Source organism: Lolium rigidum, chromosome 3, assembly GCF_022539505.1.
Source record: "Lolium rigidum isolate FL_2022 chromosome 3, APGP_CSIRO_Lrig_0.1, whole genome shotgun sequence".
Classification (NCBI taxonomy): Eukaryota; Viridiplantae; Streptophyta; class Magnoliopsida; order Poales; family Poaceae; genus Lolium; species Lolium rigidum.
Genome location: NC_061510.1, coordinates 146722960 through 146744685, shown reverse-complemented (window position 1 = coordinate 146744685; position 21726 = coordinate 146722960). Strand labels below are relative to the sequence as shown.

Here is a 21726-nt window from a genome sequence, read left to right as displayed (position 1 = left end):
GTTTGCATATTTGGTTTCTCTAGAGTCTAGATAACATCTAGTATTGAGTTTTGAACAACAAGGAAGACGGTATGGAGTCTTATAATGTTTACCATATGTCTTTTATGTGAGTTTTGCTGTACCGTTCATCCTTGTGTTTGTTTCAAATAACCTTGCTAGCCTAAACCTTGTATCGAGAGGGAATACTTCTCATGCATCCAAAATCCTTGAGCCAACCACTATGCCATTTGTGTCCACCATACCTACCTACTACATGGTATTTATCCGCCATTTCAAAGTAAATTGCTTGAGTGCTACCTTTAAAATTCCATCATTCACCTTTGCAATATATAGCTCATGGGACAAATAGCTTAAAAACTATTGTAGTATTGAATATGTACTTATGCACTTTATCTCTTATTAAGTTGCTTGTTGAGCGATAACCATGTTTCGGGGACGCCATCAGCTATTCTTTGTTGGATATCATTTGAGTTGCTATGCATGTCCGTCTTGTCCGAAGCAAGAGAGATCTACCACCTTCATGGTTGGAGCATGCATATTGTTAGAGAAGAACTTTGGGCCGCTAACTAAAGCCATGATTCATGGTGGAAGTTTCAGCTTGGACACATATCCTCAATCTCATATGAGAATAATAATTGTTGCCACATGCTTATGCATTAAAGAGGAGTCCATTATCTCGTTGTCCATGTTGTCCCGGTATGGATGTCTAAGTTGAGAATAATCAAAAGCGAGAAATCCAAAATGCGAGCTTTCTCCTTAGACCTTTGTACAGGCGACATGGAGGTACCCCATTGTGACACTTGATCAAAACATGTGCATTGCAAAGATCCGGTAGTCCAAGTTAATTAGGACAAGGTGCGGGCACTATTAGTATACTATGCATGAGACTTGCAACTTGTAAGATATAATGTACATAACTCATATGCTTTATTACTACCGTTGACAAAATTGTTTCATGTTTTCAAAATAAAAGCTCTAGCACAAATATAGCAATCGATGCTTTCCTCTTTGAAGGACCATTCTCTTTACTTTTATGTTGAGTCAGTTCACCTATCTCTCTCCACCTCAAGAAGCAAACACTTGTGTGAACCGTGCATTGATTCCTACATACTTGCATATTGTACTTGTTATATTACTCTATGTTGACAATTATCCATGAGATATACATGTTACAAGTTGAAAGCAACCGCTGAAACTTAATCTTCCTTTGTGTTGCTTCAATACCTTTACTTTGATTTATTGCTTTATGAGTTAACTCTTATGCAAGACTTATTAATACTTGTCTTGAAGTACTATTCATGAAAATTCTTTGCTATATGATTCACCTGTTTACTCATGTCATCACCATTGTTTTAATCGCTGCATCCACTACATATGTTTACAAATAGTATGATCAAGGTTATGATGGCATATCACTTCAGAAATTATCTTTGTTATCGTTTTACCTGCTCGGGACGAGCAGAACTAAGCTTGGGGATGCTTGATACGTCTCCGACGTATCGATAATTTCTTATGTTCTATGCCATATTATTGATGATACCTACATGTTTTATGCACACTTTATGTCATATTCGTGCATTTTCCGGAACTAACCTATTAACAAGATGCCGAAGTGCCGGTTCTCGTTTTACGCTGTTTTTGGTTTCGAAATCCTAGTAACGAAATATTCTCGGAATTGGACGAAACGAAGACCCAGGGGCCTATTTCGCCACGAACCTTCCAGAAGACCGAAGAGCATACGAAGTGGGGCCACGAGGTGGCCAAACCACATGGCGGCGCGGCCAAGGGGGGCCCGCGCCGCCCTGTGGTGTGGGCCCCTCGTCAGGCCCCCGACTCTGCCCTTCCGCCTACTTAAAGTCTCCGTCGCGAAACCCCTGAGGCGAAAAACCACGATACGGAAAACCTTACTGAGACGCCGCCGCCGCCGATCCCATCTCGGGGGATTCTCGGAGATCTCCTCCGGCACCCTGCCGGAGAGGGGATTCATCTCCCGGAGGACTCTACACCGCCATGGTCGCCTCCGGAGTGATGAGTGAGTAGTTCACCCCTGGACTATGGGTCCATAGCGGTAGCTAGATGGTTGTCTTCTCCTCATTGTGCTTCATTGTTGGATCTTGTGAGCTGCCTAACATGATCAAGATCATCTATCCGTAATTCTATATGTTGTGTTTGTCGGGATCCGATGGATAGAGAATACCATGTCATGTTAATTATCAAGTTATTACACATGTGTTGTTTATGATCTTGCATGCTCTCCGTTACTAGTAGAGGCTCGGCCAAGTTTTTACTTTTAACTCCAAGAGGGAGTACTTATGCTCGATAGTGGGTTCATGCCCGCATTGACACCGGGACGAGTGACGAAAAGTTCTAAGGTTGTGTTGTGCTCGTTGCCACTAGGGATAAAACATTGGCGCTATGTCCGAGGATGTAGTTGTTGATTACATTACGCACCATACTTAATGCAATTGTCCGTTGCTTTGCAACTTAATACTCGGAGGGGTTCGGATGATAACCTGAAGGTGGACTTTTTAGGCATAGATGCAGTTGGATGGCGGTCTATGTACTTTATCGTAATGCCCAATTAAATCTCACTATACTTATCATGTCATGTATGTGCATTGTTATGCCCTCTCTATTTGTCAATTGCTCGACTGTAATTTGTTCACCCAACATGCTTTTATCTTATGGGAGAGACACCTCTAGTGAACTCGTGGACCCCGGTCCATTCTTTAATACTGAAATACAAATCTGTCTGCAATACTTGTTTTACTATTTTCTTCGCAAACAATTATCTTCCACACAATACGGTTAATCCTTTGTTACAGCAAGCCGGTGAGATTGACAACCTCACTGTTTCGTTGGGGCAAAGTACTTTGGTTGTGTTGTGCAGGTTCCACGTTGGCGCCGGAATCTCTGGTGTTGCGCCGCACTACATCCCGCCGCCATCAACCTTCAACGTGCTTCTTGGCTCCTCCTGGTTCGATAAACCTTGGTTTCTTTCTGAGGGAAAACTTGCTGCTGTGCGCATCATACCTTCCTCTTGGGGTTGCCCAACGAACGTGTGAAATACACGCCATCACTTTCCTCTCCCACTCCACCTTCTCCGGCGGCCACTCCAGCTTCTCCGGCGCCATGCCGCGCACTCTGCAGGCCACGTGGGCCAAGCTCTCCCTCGCCGCCCGGGCCAGGTTCCCGCGGACGGAGGAGGAGGAGCGCGCGGACTCGCGGTGGGTCGCCGACGACGAGGCGCTTCGCGTCGCTGCCGAGGCGGCGGGAAAGAAGGCAGGCGACGCCGAGATGGTGGAGGCGGCCGCGGACGGCTGGCACGAGACCGCGGACGGCTGGTACGAGGCCGCGGAGGAGGGGGCGGTCGCCGCGGAGGAGCCTGATACGTCTCAAACGTACCTATAATTTCTGATGTTCCATGCTTGTTTTATGACAATACTTACATGTTTTGCTTGCACTTTATAATGTTTTTATGCGTTTTCCGGAACTAACCTATTAACAAGATGCCACAATGCCAGTTCCTGTTTTCTGTTGTTTTTGGTTCCAGAAAGGTTGTTCGGGCAATATTCTCGGAATTCGACGAAACGAAGACCCAATATCTTATTTTTCCCGGAAGACCCCAGAACACCGAAGGAGAGTCGGAGGAGGGCCAGAGGGACACCACACAATAAGGCAGCGCGGCCCCAGGCCTGGCCGCGCCAGCCTACTGTGTGGGCCCCCCAGGCACCTCCCTGCGCCGCCTCTTCGCCTATAAGACCCCTTTCGACCTAAAAACGCGATACCAATTGACGAAACTCCAGAAAGACTCCAGGGGCGCCGCCACCATCGCGAAACTCCAATTCGGGGGACAGAATCTCTGTTCCAGCACGCCGCCGGGATGGGGAAGTGCCCCCGGAAGCCATCTCCATCGACGCCACCGCCTCCATCATGCTCCGTGAGTAGTTCCCCCATGGACTACGGGTTCTAGCTGTAGCTAGTTGGTATTCTCTCCCTCATGTACTTCAATACAATGATCTCATGAGCTGCCTTACATGATTGAGATTCATCTGATGTAATCGGTGTTGTGTTTGTTGGGATCCGATGGATTATTACATTATGATTAGTCTATCTATAAAGTTTGTGAAGTTATTGTTGCTGCAATCTTGTTGTGTTTAATGCTTGTCACTAGGGCCCGAGTGGCATGATCTTAGATTTAAGCTCTATACTTGCTTAGATTGTATCTACAAGTTGTATGCACATGTCTATGTCCGGAACCAAAGGCCCCAAAGTGACAGAAATTGGGACAACTGGAGGGGAAGGCTTAGATATGAGGATCACATGTTTTCACGGAGTGTTAATGCTTTGCTCCGGTGCTCTATTAAAAGGAGTACCTTAATTTCCAGTAGATTCCCTAGAGGCCCGGCTGCCACCGGCCGGTAGGACAAAAGATGTTATGCAAGTTTCTCATTGCGAGCACGTATGACTATATATGGAAAACATGCCTACATGATTAATAATCTTGATGTTCTGTCTTAATGCTATTTCAATCCTATCAATTGCCCAACTGTAATTTGTTCACCCAACACTTGTTATTGGAGAGTTACCACTAGTGTAGATAGCTGGGAACCCCGGTCCATCTTTCATCATCATATACTCGTTCTACATGTCATTGGAAGTAGTATTAACTATTTTCTCGGTGCTATTGCTCTCATATTACCGCTACTCGCTGCCGTGTTACTCGTTACTACTCGCTCTCATATTACTCGCTGCTTTCACATCACCCCTGTTACTAGTGCTTTTCCAGGTGCAACTGAATTGACAACTCAGTTGTTAAGGCTTATAAGTATTCTTTACCTCCCCTTGTGTCGAATCAATAAATTTGGGTTTTACTTCCCTCGAAGACTGTTGCGATCCCCTATACTTGTGGGTCATCAAGACTATTTTCTGGCGCCGTTGCCGGGGAGGCATAGCTCTACTCATAAGTTCACCTGGGGAGTACACTCCACCCCTCTCTCTGTTTTACTTTATTTTGTTTTGCTTAGTTTACTTTTGTCTAGTTTATTTGTGCTTAGTTTATTTCTGTCTAGTATTATTTTGCCTAGTTTACTTTTGTCTAGTTTGTTTTTGTTTTGTTTTACTTATCTCATATACCCAAAAACCCATAAAAATTTGAAAAACCGAAAAATTAAAAACGGTTGTTATGGGAGAACCCACAACCTATTTGGAGCTTATTGAATTATATAATAATTATAGAGAATCAAGAACGGGAAAAGTTATGAGTGCTGTGATAGAAAAATTAAATACAATTGCTAAAATCTTGCTTAAACGCCATGATATAAACTATTGCTCTAAACAGGATACTAAACATCTTAAATTTCAATGTGGCTTTAGTGAGGAAGTTTTAATTAAGAACTATAATTGGAATAGCTATTTTCATTTTGGGTTCGAAGAAGTAGAACAATTTGTCTTATTTATGGGAGCTTCTGAGATCGAATCCTTCATATCTAAAAATTATGAAACTTGTGTTGTTTGTAAGGACCTTAAAGATTATGTCTCTTATATCCTTAATTTTTGCATAGAAAGATACCGTGATAATCCTTATATCATTGATTATAAAGAGAGACTCATTAATGCACAAGAATGCACTCACAATTTGCAGGAACCTGTGGAAGAAGAAATTGAAGAACCTGAAAGCTCATTGGATGAAAAAGAAGAGGAGAGTGATGAACAAAAGGAGGAAGAATGGATTAGCTACCCATGCCAACCTTCTAATGAGAGTAACTCTTTATCTCTTACACTATTTGATTGTCCTCCATGCTTACCAAAGGAGGTTGAATGTTATGTTCCTGTGGATTCTCTTGAAATATTCCCTATGAGTAAAACTTGTGAGAATAATTATGCTATCGTTATCTATGATAATCCATGCTACTTTGATAAATCTTATGATAATGCTTTGTTTGTGCCTGATGTTGAAATGCATGGTACTAAAGAGTTTTGCTTGGCAAATGTTTATGATAAATCTCTAGATGATGGTCCTATATTACTTGATAATATTAATTGTACCACTAATGAAAATGGGATTGGAAAGGTCTTGACTTTATCTAGGAGTCCCATATCTCTTGAGAATGATCAATCATCTTGTTATATTATTGATAAAAGTGGGTTTGAAAGTTCTGATCCTATTATTTCTAAGCTTGATAAAAATTATGTGTTTATGGATCATGAAAAGTATGCTGCATGTGATAGTTATATTGTTGAGTTTGTTCATGAAGCTACTGAAAATTATTATGAGAGAGGAAAATATGGTTGTAGAAATTTGCATGGTACTAAAACACCTTTCTATATGCTGAAAATTTTGAAGTTACTCTTGCTTTATCTCGCTATGCTTGTCACTTTGTTCTTCATGAATTTATTTGTGTACAAGATTCATATGCATAGGAAGTGGGTTTGACTTAAATGTGTTTTGAATTTGCTTCTTGATGCTCTCTTTTGCTCCAACTCTTATTTCTTGCGAGTGCATCATTAAAAACTGCTGAGCCCATCTTAATGACTATAAAGAAAGCACTTCTTGGGAGATAACCCATGTATTTATTTTGCTACTGTTTTGTTGTGTCTTGGAAGTTGTTACTACTGTAGTAACCTCTCCTTATCTTTATTTTATTGCATTGTTGTGCCAAGTGAAGTCTCTAATAGAAGGTTGATGCTAGATTTGGATTTCTGCGCAGAAACAGATTTCTATCTGTCACGAATTTGGGCAGGGCTCTCTGTAGGTAACTCAGAAAAATCTGCCAATTTACGTGCGTGTTCCTCGGATATGTACGCAACTTTCTTTAGTTTTGAGTTTTCTGATTTGAGCAACGGAAGCACCTCTTAAAAATTCGTGTTTACTGGCTGTTCTGTTTTGACAGATTCTGTCTCTGTTTTTTGCATTGTATCTTGTGGACTTTAAGTGAGGCTTTCTAGACGTGGAGAGCTGTAGCTAATGTTTTATTGAGTTCTTGCAATGTGTCACTACAGGACTAAAGTGGATTAAAGTTTTTTGAGTACTAACCCCTCTAATGAAGTTTATGAGAGGTTTAGTGTGGCAGAAGTTTTCAAGGGTCAAGAGAGGAGGATGATATATGATCAAGAAGAGTGAAAAGTCTAAGCTTGGGGATGCCCCCGTGGTTCATCCCTGCATATTTCAAGAATACTCAAGCGTCTAAGCTTGGGGATGCCCAAGGCATCCCCTTCTTCATCAACTTATCAGGTTTCTTCTATTGAAACTATATTTTTATTCGGTCACATCATATGTGCTTTACTTGGAGCGTTTGTGTGTTTTTATTTTTGTTTGTGTTTGAATAAATTCGGATCCTAGCAATCCATGTGTGGGAGAGAGACACGCTCCGCTTTTTCATATGAACACTTGTGTTCTTCGCTCTTACTTTTAATGTTCAATGGTAAAAGTTGGAAGCTATTGCATTTATTGCTATTCGGTTGGAAACAGAAAATGCCTCATATTGTCTTGAATAATTTGATACTTGGCAATTATTTTGAGCTCTCAATTAGATCATGATTAAGCTCTTGCATCATGTAGTTTAAACCTATTAGTGGAGAACTACCGTAGAGCTTGTTGAAATTGGTTTGCATGATTGGTCTCTCTAGGGTCTAGATATCTTATGGTAAAAGTGTTTGAGCAACAAGGAAGACAGTGTAGAGTTTTATAATGCTTGCAATATGTTCTTATGTAAGTTTTGCTGTACCGGTTCATACGTGTGTTTGCTTCAAATAACCTTGCTAGCCAAAGCCATGTACTGAGAGGAAATGCTTCTCGTGCATCCAAAACCTTGAGCCAGAACCTATGCCATTTGTGTCCACCATATCTACCTACTATGTGGTATTTCCTGCCATTCCAAGTAAATACTTCATGTGCTACCTTTAAACAATTCAAAAGCTATTATCTCTTATTTGTGTCAATGTTTTATAGCTCATGAGGAAGTATGTGGTGTTTTATCTTTCGATCTTGTCATTTACTCCGGACAGACTTTCACAATGGACTAGTGGCTTCATCCGCTTATCCAATAACTTTGCAAAAAGAGCTGGCAATGGGGTTCCCAGCCCCGATTAATTAACTTGCATTAATAATTCTCTTCACATGTGTTGCTCTGATTCATCAGTAAGCAACTTAATTTTGCAAATAGACACTCCTTCATTGTATGTGATTGTTGGAAGGCACCCGAGGATTCGGTTAGTCATGGCTTGAGAAAGCAACGGTTGGGAGGAGTGTCATCTAAAAAAAATAAAAAAATAAAAACTAAACTAAAGTACATGTGTAAACAAAAGAGAAGAGGAATGATCTACCTTGCTGGTAGAGATAACGTCCTTCATGGGAGCCGCTCTTGAAAGTCTGGTTGATGAGGTAGTTAGAGTGCCCACTACCATTCGTTGACAACAACAAACACCTCTCAAAATTTTACTTTTATGCTCTCTATATGATTTCAAAACTTGAAAAGCTCTAGCACATGATTTAATCTCTGCTTCCCTCTGCGAAGGGCCTTTCTTTTACTTTATGTTGAGTCAGTTTACCTACTTTCTTCCATCTTAGAAGCAAACACTTGTGTCAACTGTGCATTGATTCTTACATACTTGCTTATTTGTATTCATCATATTACTTTGTGTTGACAATTATCCATGAGATATGCATGTTGAAAGTTGAAAGCAACTGCTGAAACTTAAATCTTTCTCTGTGTTGCTTCAATGCCTTTACTTTGAATGTATTGCTTTATGAGTTAACTCTTATGCAAGACTTTTTGATGCTTGTCTTGAAAGTACTATTCATGAAAAGTTTTGCTATATGTTATCTATTTGTTAGCAACTATAGATCATTGCCTTGAGTCACTGAATTCATCTCATATGCTTTATAATAGTATGATCAAGATTATGTAAGTAGCATGTTACTACAGAAATTACTCTTTTTATCGTTTACCTACTCGAGGGCGAGCAGGAACTAAGCTTGGGGATGCTGATACGTCTCCAACGTACCTATAATTTCTGATGTTCCATGCTTGTTTTATGACAATACTTACATGTTTTGCTTGCACTTTATAATGTTTTTATGCGTTTTCCGGAACTAACCTATTAGCAAGATGCCACAGTGTCAGTTCCTGTTTTCTGTTGTTTTTGGTTCCAGAAAAGCTGTTCGGGCAATATTCTCGGAATTCGACGAAACGAAGACCCAATATCTTATTTTTCCCGGAAGACCCCAGAACACCGAAGGAGAGTTGGAGGCGGGCCAGAGGGCCACCACACAATAAGGCGGCGCGGCCCCAGGCCTAGCCGCGCCAGCCTACTGTGTGGGCCCCCCAGGCACCTCCCTGCGCCGCCTCTTCGCCTATAAGACCCCTTTCGACCTAAAAACGCGATATCAATTGACGAAACTCCAGAAAGACTCCAGGGGCGCCACCACCATCGCGAAAATCCAATTCGGGGGACAAAATCTCTGTTCTGGCACGCCGCCGGGACGGGGAAGTGCCCCCGGAAGCCATCTCCATCGACGCCACCGCCTCCATCATGCTCCGTGAGTAGTTCCCCCATGGACTACGGGTTCTAGCTGTAGCTAGTTGGTATTCTCTCCCTCATGTACTTCAATACAATGATCTCATGAGCTGCCTTACATGATTGAGATTCATCTGATGTAATCGGTGTTGTGTTTGTTGGGATCCGATAGATTGTTACATTATGATTAGTCTATCTATAAGGTTTGTGAAGTTATTGTTGCTGCAATCTTGTTGTGTTTAATGCTTGTCACTAGGGCCCGAGTGGCATGATCTTAGATTTAAGCTCTATACTTATTGCTTATATTGTATCTACAAGTTGTATGCACATGTCTATGTCCGGAACCAAAGGCCCCAAAGTGACAGAAATTGGGACAAGCTGGAGGGGAAGGCTTAGATATGAGGATCACATGTTTTCACGGAGTGTTAATGCTTTGCTCCGGTGCTCTATTAAAAGGAGTACCTTAATTTCCAGTAGATTCCCTAGAGGCCCGGCTGCCACCGGCTGGTAGGACAAAAGATGGTATGCAAGTTTCTCATTGCGAGCACATATGACTATATATGGAAAACATGCCTACATGATTAATAATCTTGATGTTCTGTCTTAATGCTATTTCAATCCTATCAATTGCCCAAGCTGTAATTTGTTCACCCAACACTTGTTATTGGAGAGTTACCACTAGTGTAGATAGCTGGGAACCCCGGTCCATCTTTCATCATCATATACTCGTTCTACATGTCATTGGAAGTAGTATTAACTATTTTCTGGTGCCATTGCTCTCATATTACTGCTACTGCTGCTGTGTTACTGTTACTACTGCTCTCATATTACTGCTGCTTTCACATCACCCCTGTTACTAGTGCTTTTCCAGGTGCAGCTGAATTGACAACTCGGTTGTTAAGGCTTATAAGTATTCTTTACCTCCCCTTGTGTCGAATCAATAAATTTGGGTTTTACTTCCCTCGAAGACTGTTGCGATCCCCTATACTTGTGGGTCATCAGAGCCCGTCGACGAGGAGGACCTCGCGCTGGCGAATATCAACGCCACCATCGAGGAGCGTCTCGCCGATCTCATGCGCGCGACCAAGGAGCACGAGGCCACCTGGCGGGCCGGCCGCCGCCGATTAGGCGACCTCCTCGGCCAGAAGAACGAGCTGATCGCTATGCGAGCAGCCCGTCACCACATCTAGATGCCCTCGCCCGAGCGGCGCGCCCGGGAGGATGCTGAGTCGGCGGAGCGCGGCCGACAAGAGCGCATGCGCCGGTGGCAGGAGAACCACGAGGCCCAGGCCCCCGCCCGCGTCCGCCTGGAGGCGCGCACCGCTGTGGAACGCGCCGCCCTGCAGGAGCTTGAGGTTGCGGGAAGCGGATGGTTCCGCCGCAGGAGGCGGAGCGCGAGCGCGCCCGAGGTGCTCGGACGGAAAGGAGGAGGATGAAGGCCTCCGCCCAAGCCGCCGCTGCCGCCGCGCCACCCAGCTGGTAAGCTGGAGTGGAATCCTCACGCGTACAGGCCGCCCGCGTCGAGTGAAATCCACGGCCCCGATGGCGAGCCGGTGAGGAGTCGCCGGCGGCCGCCGGCCCCGTACGTAGTAGGATAGAAGTAGTAGTTAAAAAAAATTGTAATGGGTTCTTTTTAATGAAAACAAATGTTTATGTCTATGACACACGGGCCAGGGGCGGACAAGGGGCGGACGCGAGCGACCAGCCTTTCGCGTCCGCGGCCATGCAAACCCGGCCCAGATTTGGGCCGGGTTTGCGTTGTTCCGGACGCCGCGGCCATCCATTTTAGGGATGGGTCCGCGCGCTGGGCCGTGTTTTTGTCCGGCTGAACCCAAACGGACGCGCGGGCGCGGTTTGGGTCGCCCCGTTGGAGATGCCCTGAAGCAACAAACATGACATCGCCACAATTCTAGGGAGTGATGTTTTATCTCTTGGATTGCATATGTTCCCTTTATTTTGAAATTTATCTTTGATATATCTTAAAATATAAAAAAACATACAAAAAAGTTCACGTTAACATCTTAATATGCTACGTGCGCACATAGTCTTTCCATGAAAAAACAAATTTTCGTTCGGCTATGAAAAAAAAGACAAATTTTGGTGCTAAAAATAAGTCTTTTGTGAAAGATATTTTTTCTTTTTTAATCGATCACAACAATACATCGGGTTTTCATGGAACTGTGTGTACGCACATAGATTGTCGAGATGCTATGCGGATTTTTTTTTGCTGAAATTGTTTGATGATTAGAAATATGAGTTTTGGGTGGAGGGATTATATGCATCCGGGAGCAGAATTGAATTTCCACCTATAGAGTACAAATATAGTTCAATAGGGTAGTTTCGCAACACTGTGGGTACGGTGATATACAGTGATAATCTCGATCCATCTTCAAAATTCTAGATGATGGTTCATTATTTGTCATTCATTTATGTCTAGGCTTGTTAGCATTCCGGTCCAATCATGAGATTCCTGTTTCCCAATGGCATTGACTCCATGCATAACGCATGCAGATAAGTTAGTGATGTTGTGAAAGTGGAGCGATCTCAGATTTGGGTTAGTCATAACCTTGCCAATCTGGCAAGAGTTAATCATCAAACTGTATTTTGGTTATGCTCAGGACCTGATGACATTCTTCAGATTCTTGAGAATGATCGCCTTGTAACCCTTGGTGAGTAATAAAGCTCCTTTTTACCCGCAAAAAAAAAAAAATACACACACACATGCAGATACAATGCAAGGCCAGTGGGGAATGCTTGTTCCGTGTTTAGCAACAAATTCATTCTTGTTGTGTGTCGCGACGACTATATATTGTGAGGGTTGGGGATTGTGATAAAATGGAAGCACGACGAGATTTTGGATCGTAGGAGCATTGAGTGTATGTGTATGTGGTAGGGAGATGAGATATTAGAAGAGAACTGAGATATATCATAGAAACAGCAAGAGTCCATACCGACCAGCGCTGCAGTTCTAGGAGCGCTTCCAAGGTGCTGAATCCTTCAGAGTCAATGGCCCTTGATCACGTTGCGCACTGCTGCACATGGGGCCCACGCTGTCGATGAGGACCCCGCTGTCGATGCCGTCCTCTAGAACGGGGTAGCTTTAGGTTTTGTAATCATTAGGCGCATCTACTTTGGCCTCGCTAAAAATACATGTGCACGTCCGTGCAATATAATTAACCTTCATTGGTTGTACTTTATCTCTAACTAGTGGTTGGGGCGCCCCTTGGGGCGCCTCCTCGCCGGTCAGTGGCAGGCCAATCGTGGTTCAATGGAAAAGCTATCAATGTGCATGTTAATGAAGTTCTCCTTTGCTCATGAAGTTCTCCCCTGCTCTGCTTGCACACAGAACTCCACACACACTTGTATTCAGGTTTGTATCCAATGAAATACCAAATGGGGACCTAGTTGTTTTCAGCAACCAACAATCTTACATGAAAAAAATGTATGGAAAAGTGGATCAAAGCTGAACTAAGCTGCCACACATGCTTTACAAGTTTACATAGACAAAAGATGCACACATGAATGAAATTCAGGAGCAGCCTAAACTCTGAACTAAGCTGGTCTTGCAGATTATCGTCGTGGTATGAAAATGATACTGATACCTACAATAGAAATCAACAAGATATCAACAACATGATCAGAGGGATATTCTGACAAGTAATGAAATCTATACATCTCGGTTAAGATAGATGCATGTTCTTCAGCAATCAAAAAATATGCATGTTCATCCAGTTGACTACCTGAACTCTTCATCAAATATTTAACAAAGAACATCCAAATAGGAGTAATTTTTTTAATACATCTAAATACAAAAAATTGAGATAAAAAGAGGAGAGACACGTGACCAAAGGCAACAATCATTGTGTATAGAAATAACACGTTCTGCTGCGCATTCTCAGATAAGGAAAAACCAAATCTCTTTCGTTTTGTAGCATGAAGATAAGGGTAGCTGTATAAATGGACTGTTTCTTTATCAACAATCCGATAATTAGCAGGTGAAAATAGGTATAAAAAAAGCAACCAGTCAGTCACCTTCATGTAAGTAGATGCCAGCATAGCAAATATACCCAAACGCTAAAAGTTAATGAACATAACAATAAATATGACCATAAACTGAAAACCACGCATAATTTTTTCATCCACAAACAGTAATGTTGTATTTAATACTGTTACTAAACCATATGTCAATGGTTCTCTGTGAACATACAAGCACCACAGTAAGATTTGGAAGTTAATATCGATGAAATTTATGGAAGCTAAAACGACCGGGCTAACAATAGGTGAGCATTTTGGCATATCAAATGAAGTGCTTACAGTAGGTGTGCTTACAGTAAGGTTAATCCTGAGAGGCTCATGTGGCTCGCAAGAGCTGGGCGCTGGCCTTGCTTCTGTGCTTTACATTGGTCCACACGTCGAGTCATAATTGGGCCGTGGCCTTGCTTTTGGGCGCAGGCAATCAAAGTACCACATGTCCACATGGCATACAGTTAGAATATGGCTCTTATATGTGTAAACAAGGGAGTAAATACAACAGTAGGGTTACTTTGATTGCTAGTTACAGAACAGAGGGAGTAGAATATTAAACAATGTTATCTGAGCTTTATACTGGTAAATGCATGAAATTTTTATTTTCCCAAGTACCATTGATGAGGCTAGATCAGTATTTTGTATGATTAACACCTATCACACTGTTCTCCTAATAATCGAAGCTTGAAAAACTGCCGCAGCCTACAGAGTTAATGGAGTCAAATCTGGCATTCTGAGGACTGATAAATTGTTCCACTTCACATATTGCCATGTTATATATTTAAATTTTCATGCAAACGACGCTAAAAATAAATTGACTTTTCTCTGAATGATGCAAGACACTGACAACAACAGAATCCACCAATCAGAGGTCTTGTAAGAGGGTCATCTCCTTCGATAACTGTAAATAGCTAATCCCAAATTCCTAGTTCAGCACAAAAAGTTAGCTAAGCAGATGGGGCATGGGATGGTAACATACCTTGCAAGCTAAAGGCGGTAATACTCTATATGTGTCCAAATCATTTCATTATCAGACAAAACAAGCAATCTTCATCATCGACACCAACCGTCTTGCTGGCCTGCAGCGGCAACAACACAATACAGAGGGAAAAGTTCCTAGAGAGATCCTAATAAAAAAACTAACCCAAAGCATAACTATCTGGATCCTTTAAGCAATGCTTTAAAATTCATTCAGTACCTCTTCCATCATTCATTACAAAATCTCCAAAGCAAGCTGCTGTGTAGATTAGCATGTAATGTATGAGCCGTATACAGAAGTCAGTGCGGACAAAGCAGTCAATAGAAAGCAAATCATCATGCCAAGTAAAGCATTATGCCATCATCATACATGTTTAGTAGGCAAAGCAGGAAGAATAATAATTTTTTGGACGGGCATAACATATTAGAGCAAAGTATTAAAAACATATGTGCTTATGAAACATGGGCATCAGGTCCCACTAAATTTTAGGCAACCCGGTTTTGAATGTTGAACTCCAGGTAGAGGCGATACATTCTTAGTGATGAACTCCAGATGGTTATATGCAACAAGGCGACACCCTGCCACGTGAAGATACTTTTCTCTATTCGTTACCAATTAGTGAATATACTCACTGCAGTAATCTATAGCCGGTGAAGAACCTGTACAGATTCAGGTTAATAAAATCAATAATTAATGGAATGTATTCGCCAGAATATCAGCTAAACTGCAGTTTACATAACATGGTTAGTGTAACATCATTTTCTAGGGCAACCAAAACTTAGACGACAAAATGGGAAAAGCAGCAATGCAAAATAACCAATAATTCACCTGGATGGTGCAGTCACATTGTAAGCAAGACCACCAGTAGTAACAGAATGACCAGAATATTCATATTATTTCCATTTGCCGAGAAGGTTAACAATGAAATTTCCACTGTACTTCCTGTATAGAACCTGCAAGAAACAATTAATGTGTGTCAACACGCAAGAAGTTTATCTAGACATATCACATAAGACAATGATCCAGCAAACAAAGTATAATGAGAATACCATTCCCAGTTCCAAGTTGGCTCCCACAGGACACAGGTCACGGCTTCCACAATGGCAATCAGGATACCAACAAAATTTTGTGCACGATTCCTGATTAAAAAGTACAACATTCATCACAATAATATTGGATATATGACATGAATGTCACGTCTGACGGTGTGCCTTAGGCATGGATGGGCGCCACCGTGAGCCAAAGGCGTGTGTGTGTGGGTGGCGCCAGCAGTGTGTGTGTGTGTTAAGTTAACGGGGCCCACTGGGCGTGTGAGAGGTAGGGCTAAGGGCCAGCTGTGTGGCGTGGTGTGTGTGACTACATAGAGGTATCTGCTGTAACCGAATGACTTAAGTCTGAAGAAATAGAAACGAAGCAAACTATCCCCTTCTCTCTGCTTTGTTTTGTTTCTCCTTTCTTCCTTCACACGATTTCTGTGTGTAGATCTGATCCTCACGCTGATCATCATACCAGCAAGGGGGATATTACACTTGGTATCAGATTTGGGAGTTCCTCGGTGTTGTGCTGGGTCGTGGTGATTTTTCCCCTCCAATCTGAGTTGTTATTCCTGGGTCGGGTCGTGCTAGGAGGAGATCGATTTAGGTTGATTCTTCTCCCAGTGCTGTAAATCCTCGCCCCGGTTGCTCGATTGAGACGGCACACCACGGCGCCCGCCAAACCTTCCCTGCAGACGCAGTACATCCTCGACGCCATGGGCGACGCGAGGGACGCGACGGGCGCTGCGATCGACAAGCTCCAGAAGAGCCTCGATCTCCTCCACGGAGTTGTCGCCGGCGTCGACACGGCGCAACATCAGATGCGTGCCCAACTGGAGCACCAGGCCGCGGCGATCGAGTCCAGCTCCACCAAACACGATGACACGGCTCGGATCCTCCAGGCCCTTCTCGCCAAGGTGCAGCGCTTGGAGGTGAGCCCGGAGAAACGAGGTATCACGGCGGAGGAGGAACCCGATCCAGGTGGCGGTTTCGGCCGGGGAGGCGCTGGTGGCGGAGAAGTTGGCGGTTCTGGTGGTGCTAATTTGGGAGGCGCTGGTGGTGTGGGGCAAGACGGTGCGGGTGGTAGTGGATCCGGTGGCGTTGGCGGCGGGGGACTTGGAGGTACTGGAGTCGGTGGCTTTGGCGGAGCAAGCGGTGGAGGATCGGGTGGAGTTTGTGGTGGCAGGATGCACTCATTTCACCATGAGCAGAGCGGCCGTGTGCACATGCCGAAGATGCCGTTTCCGAGGTTCGATGGCGACCACCCTCGCGTATGGCGCGATAAGTGCCACGACTACTTCCGTGCCTTCAACATCAGTCCAACACTCTGGATTACCACGGCCACCTTACATATGGAGGGTAACGCTGCTCTCTGGCTTCAGTCATATAAACAGAGACACTCATTAGGACAATGGCCGCAGTTCATCTTGGCAGTAGAAGCAGAATTTGGCTCTGACGATCAAAGGCGTAGTCTCAAGGCTCTGGTTGCTCTGAAACAAAATGGCACTGTGGAGGAGTACCAAAAGGAATTCCAGGCACTTGTATATCAGGTTTCAATGTACAACCCTCACTACGACGAGCAATATTTCATCACGCAGTTCATCCAGGGCCTCAAACCTGATTTGCGTCCGATGGTGGAAGCACAAGTGCCGGTGTCCCTGGAAAGAGCTTATCTGCTGGCTCGAGTACAACAAGAAGTGTTGGAGACAACAAAACAGAAAGGTCCACGATATGCTACAGCAACGCGAACTGAATCTTCCTCGGCAGGGGGTGAGGTGTCGAGGCCACCACCGAAATTGGCTACGGGAACACTCTGGAAGGATCGGCAACTCCGGGATTATCGTCGCGCCAACAATTTGTGCTTTAAGTGTGGTGACAAGTATGATCCTACACATCAATGTGCTCTCAAACCTGCTGCAGTGGTCAATGTCATGGAACAAAATGAATGCCCGATACTGCTATCTGAGGAAGTGCTGAACCTTATCGAGATGGATGACATTGCGGAGGCCAAACAGCTGAGCCTATCGATCAATGCCATGGCTGGGTCAGAGAGCTCCAACTGCCTTCGCCTTCGCGCACTGGTGGGAAATCAGGTGATGCTCATCTTGGTGGACTCGGGCAGTAGCAACAGCTTTATAAACGCCAATATGCTGGACCGGATAAAGTGTGAAGTTACAGACGCTAAGCCAATGCCTGTTAAGGTGGCAAATGGTCAGTACATGTACACCTCCAAGATGGTACCAGCATTGTCATGGTGGTCTCACGGAGCTACATTCACTACAGCTATGCGTGTGCTCGACCTGGGTGGCTATGATGCCATCTTAGGTATGGACTGGCTCAAGCAACATAGTCCAATGGTGACTGATTGGGAAAAGAAGTTCCTCTCGTTTCCTTATGAAGGAAAACAAGTCACTCTGCACGGCGTATCAGCCAATCAACAGACTTCTGTCCGCGAAATTTCCGTTGAGCAGCTGGCTAAATGGACAAAGGGTAATGAGGTTTGGGCAGTAGCAATTATTCAACCACCTGATGGACACTGTAGCGTTGACAACCAGCATCCACCAGAGATCGCAGCACTGTTGCAGGAGTTCAGTCCAGTGTTTGCAGAGCCAACGACACTGCCACCTCCACGACAGTATGACCACGCAATCACCTTGCAGCCAGACGCAGCTCCATTTAATGCTCGGCCATACCGTTATTCACCGGCACACAAGGATGAAATTGAGCGCCAAGTCGCTGCCATGCTAAAGGCTGGGATTATTGTGCCAAGCATGTCGCCGTTCGCGTCTCCGGTCTTGCTGGTGCAGAAGAAGGACGGCACCTGGCGGTTCTGCGTGGATTACCGCCGGCTCAATGACCTCACAGTGAAGAATGTGTTTCCAATGCCGGTCATCGACGAGTTGCTCGACGAACTTGCTGGCGCCAGGATCTTCTCCAAGCTGGACCTGCGTGCCGGTTACCACCAAATCAGGGTGTTGCCGGCGGATGAGCCCAAGACCGCGTTCAAGACTCACCAGGGACATTATCAATTTCGTGTGATGCCCTTCGGCCTCTGCAACGCGCCGGCGACGTTCCAGTGTGTGATGAACACGATTCTGCAGCCCTGTCTTCGACGCTCTGTCCTAGTGTTCATGGACGACATTCTCGTGTACAGTCCTTCCATGGAGGAGCACGTGAAGCATCTGCGCGAGGTCCTTTCTATACTGAAGGCGGAAGAACTTTTCATCAAGAACAACAAATGTTCCTTCGCGTGCGACAAACTTGAGTACCTCGGACATATTGTCTCGGGCGCCGGCGTGGCCACAGATCCAAGGAAGACTCAGGCCATGCAAGACTGGCCACAGCCCACCACTATCACCGAGTTGCGTGGATTTCTGGGATTGACTGGGTACTACCGCAAGTTTGTCTGGAATTACGGCATTATTGCTAAGCCACTCACAAATCTCCTGAAGAAGAAAGGATTCCTCCGGGATGCCTCGGCAACGGCTGCGTTTCTCGCACTCAAAGAAGCTATGATGACCACACCAGTGTTGCAACTGCCAGACTTCACGAAGCAGTTCACTGTCGAGACTGACGCCTGTGACACTGGCATAGGCGCGGTTCTGATGCAAGATCACCACCCCCTGGCTTTTCTCAGCAAGCCGTTAAGTGTGCAACATCAACAGTTATCGATATATGAGAAAGAATTTCTCGCTCTAATCATGGCAGTTGAGCGTTGGCGCCCTTATCTTCAGAGAGGAGAATTTGTGGTGAAAACTGATCATCATAGCCTCAGCTTCCTGGAGAATCAGGACCTCCAGTCCCCGCTACAGCGCAAGGCAATGGCCAGGCTCATGGGCCTTCAGTTCAAAATTCAGTATAGGAAGGGCGCAGAGAATCACGCGGCGGACGCTCTATCACGCGTTGGCCACTTACTAGCCATCCAAGCCTGCTCATCAGTGCAGCCGGCGTGGCTCCAGGAGGTGCTCAATTCGTACACGACGGACAAGGTGGCACAGGATCGTCTCGCCCAATTGGCATTGGCCAGCCCGGATGAGCATGGGTATGAGTTAAGCCAGGGACTGATTCGATTCCATGGACGCCTCTGGATCGGCGACAATGCCGCATTGCAGACCAAGCTCATCGCCGCGCTCCACTCTAGCGCCGTGGGCGGTCACTCCGGCGCCCAGGCCACTTACCAGCGCGTCAAGCGGCTCTTCGCGTGGACTGGCATGAAGACGGCGATTGAAGAATTCGTGCGCCAGTGTGACACCTGCCAGCACGCCAAGCACACCCACTCGCACCCTGCTGGGCTACTGCAACCACTGCCGGTTCCAGCGGGCGCGTGGCGCGACATTACGATGGACTTCATCGACGGCTTGCCGGTGTCCGATGGTTTTGACGCAATCCTGGTTGTCGTCGACCGCTTCACCAAGTACGCGCATTTCATTCCACTCCGACATCCTTACTCTGCTCCCAAGGTTGCCAGGGTCTTCGTCGACAACATCGTCAAGCTTCATGGGATGCCCCACTCGATCACATCTGATCGCGATGCCATATTCACCAGCAACTTCTGGAAGCTGTTGTTCAAGACTCTGGGCACCAAACTTCAGTACACGACAGCGTACCATCCGCAGACTGGTGGACAGAGCGAGCGCGTCAATCAGTGTCTCGAGATGTTCCTTAGGTGTGCTGTGCAGGACAAACCCAAGCAATGGCGTGCCCCGCTGCCGCTCGGCTGAATTATGGTACAACTCCACCTTTCATACTTCTTTGGGCTGCTCCCCATTCAAGGCTCTGTATGGACATGAACCAGATTTGGGTGCACTCGCCGGTCGTCGAGGAAGATTCACCAGTATCAGGCATGTTGATGGATCGTGCTGCTCAAATAGAGATACTGAAGCAACGACTGACTGAAGCGCAGAATAGGATGAAGATGTACGCGGATCGCAAGCGGTCCGAGCGGGAGTTCCAAGTGGGCGACATGGTGCTGCTGAAGCTTCAGCCCTATGCACAAGCATCAGTGGTAAACAGACCATACCCAAAACTTGCCTACAAATACTTTGGGCCCTATACTGTGTTGGAAAAAATTGGTCAAGTGGCTTATCGGTTGGCTTTGCCGGCTGAATCCAAAATACACAATGTGTTTCATGTATCTCAGATCAAAGAGTATCATGCCAATCATACACCAGTTTACAAGGAATTGCCAGAACCACCCGAGCTTGACACAACTGATACAACTCCAGAAAAGGTTTTGGATCGCCGGCTGGTTAAGAAAGGGAATGCTGCACTACCTCAAGTGTTGATCAAGTGGAAGAACTTGCCCGACGATGCTGCTACTTGGGAGAATTGGGAAGCACTTAAGGTTAAGTTTCCATGTGTGCTGACTTGGGGACAAGTCAGTTCTGCTGGAGAGGGTACTGTCACGTCTGACGGTGTGCCTTAGGCATGGATGGGCGCCACCGTGAGCCAAAGGCGTGTGTGTGTGGGTGGCGCCAGCAGTGTGTGTGTGTGTGTTAAGTTAACGGGGCCCACTGGGCGTGTGAGAGGTAGGGCTAAGGGCCAGCTGTGTGGCGTGGTGTGTGTGACTACATAGAGGTATCTCGTTGTAACCGAATGACTTAAGTCCGAAGAAATAGAAACGAAGCAAACTATCCCCTTCTCTCTGCTTTGTTTTGTTTCTCCTTTCTTCCTTCACACGATTTCTGTGTGTAGATCTGATCCTCACGCTGATCATCATACCAGCAAGGGGGATATTACAATGAATTAGTAAGCTTGCAATTTTCGCTAGCCATTCATTGTGCAAATGACAAACTACATATACATGAGGCTATGGACATAATACTTATCAACATTTATAATTTTAGAAGTAAAAAAACTAAATCACGAAATTCACGAGGATGCTTGTCGAGAGTCCTTGGACAGACATGAGCTTCTAGGATTCCCGGTCTCTTGTCGCTAGACATCACAGGCGTATCGGCTATAATGTATCTATGGAAGTACTATGAAGGCCGCAACTTATGAAACTGAAGAAGAAAACATATAATCAATGAGGCCATCAGAATGCATTGCCGGAGTGACTTATCACGAAAATTTAAAACAAGAACAGGGGAGACATCTAGAACCTGTCAAGGCCTGGTTCTTGTTCGGCCGTGCACGACGAAGAGGGGTGGGCTGGATGGTGTGGAG

The 21726-nt window shown here is 45.1% G+C and overlaps 1 long non-coding RNA gene across 2 annotated transcripts; it reads right to left on the bottom strand.

Moving 5' to 3' along the window:
- Nucleotides 1-12884: 12884 nt before the first annotated feature.
- LOC124702463 lies at nucleotides 12885-21726 on the bottom strand. Of its 2 annotated transcripts, XR_007002509.1 has the most exons (4): nucleotides 21663-21726; nucleotides 15353-15477; nucleotides 13849-15183; nucleotides 12885-13121 (listed from the first exon to the last, which is right to left on the bottom strand). It is a non-coding gene; the product is annotated as an uncharacterized LOC124702463 (long non-coding RNA). The 2 variants fall into 2 exon arrangements; XR_007002507.1 differs by lacking the exon at nucleotides 21663-21726 and having other exon boundaries at nucleotides 15353-15710.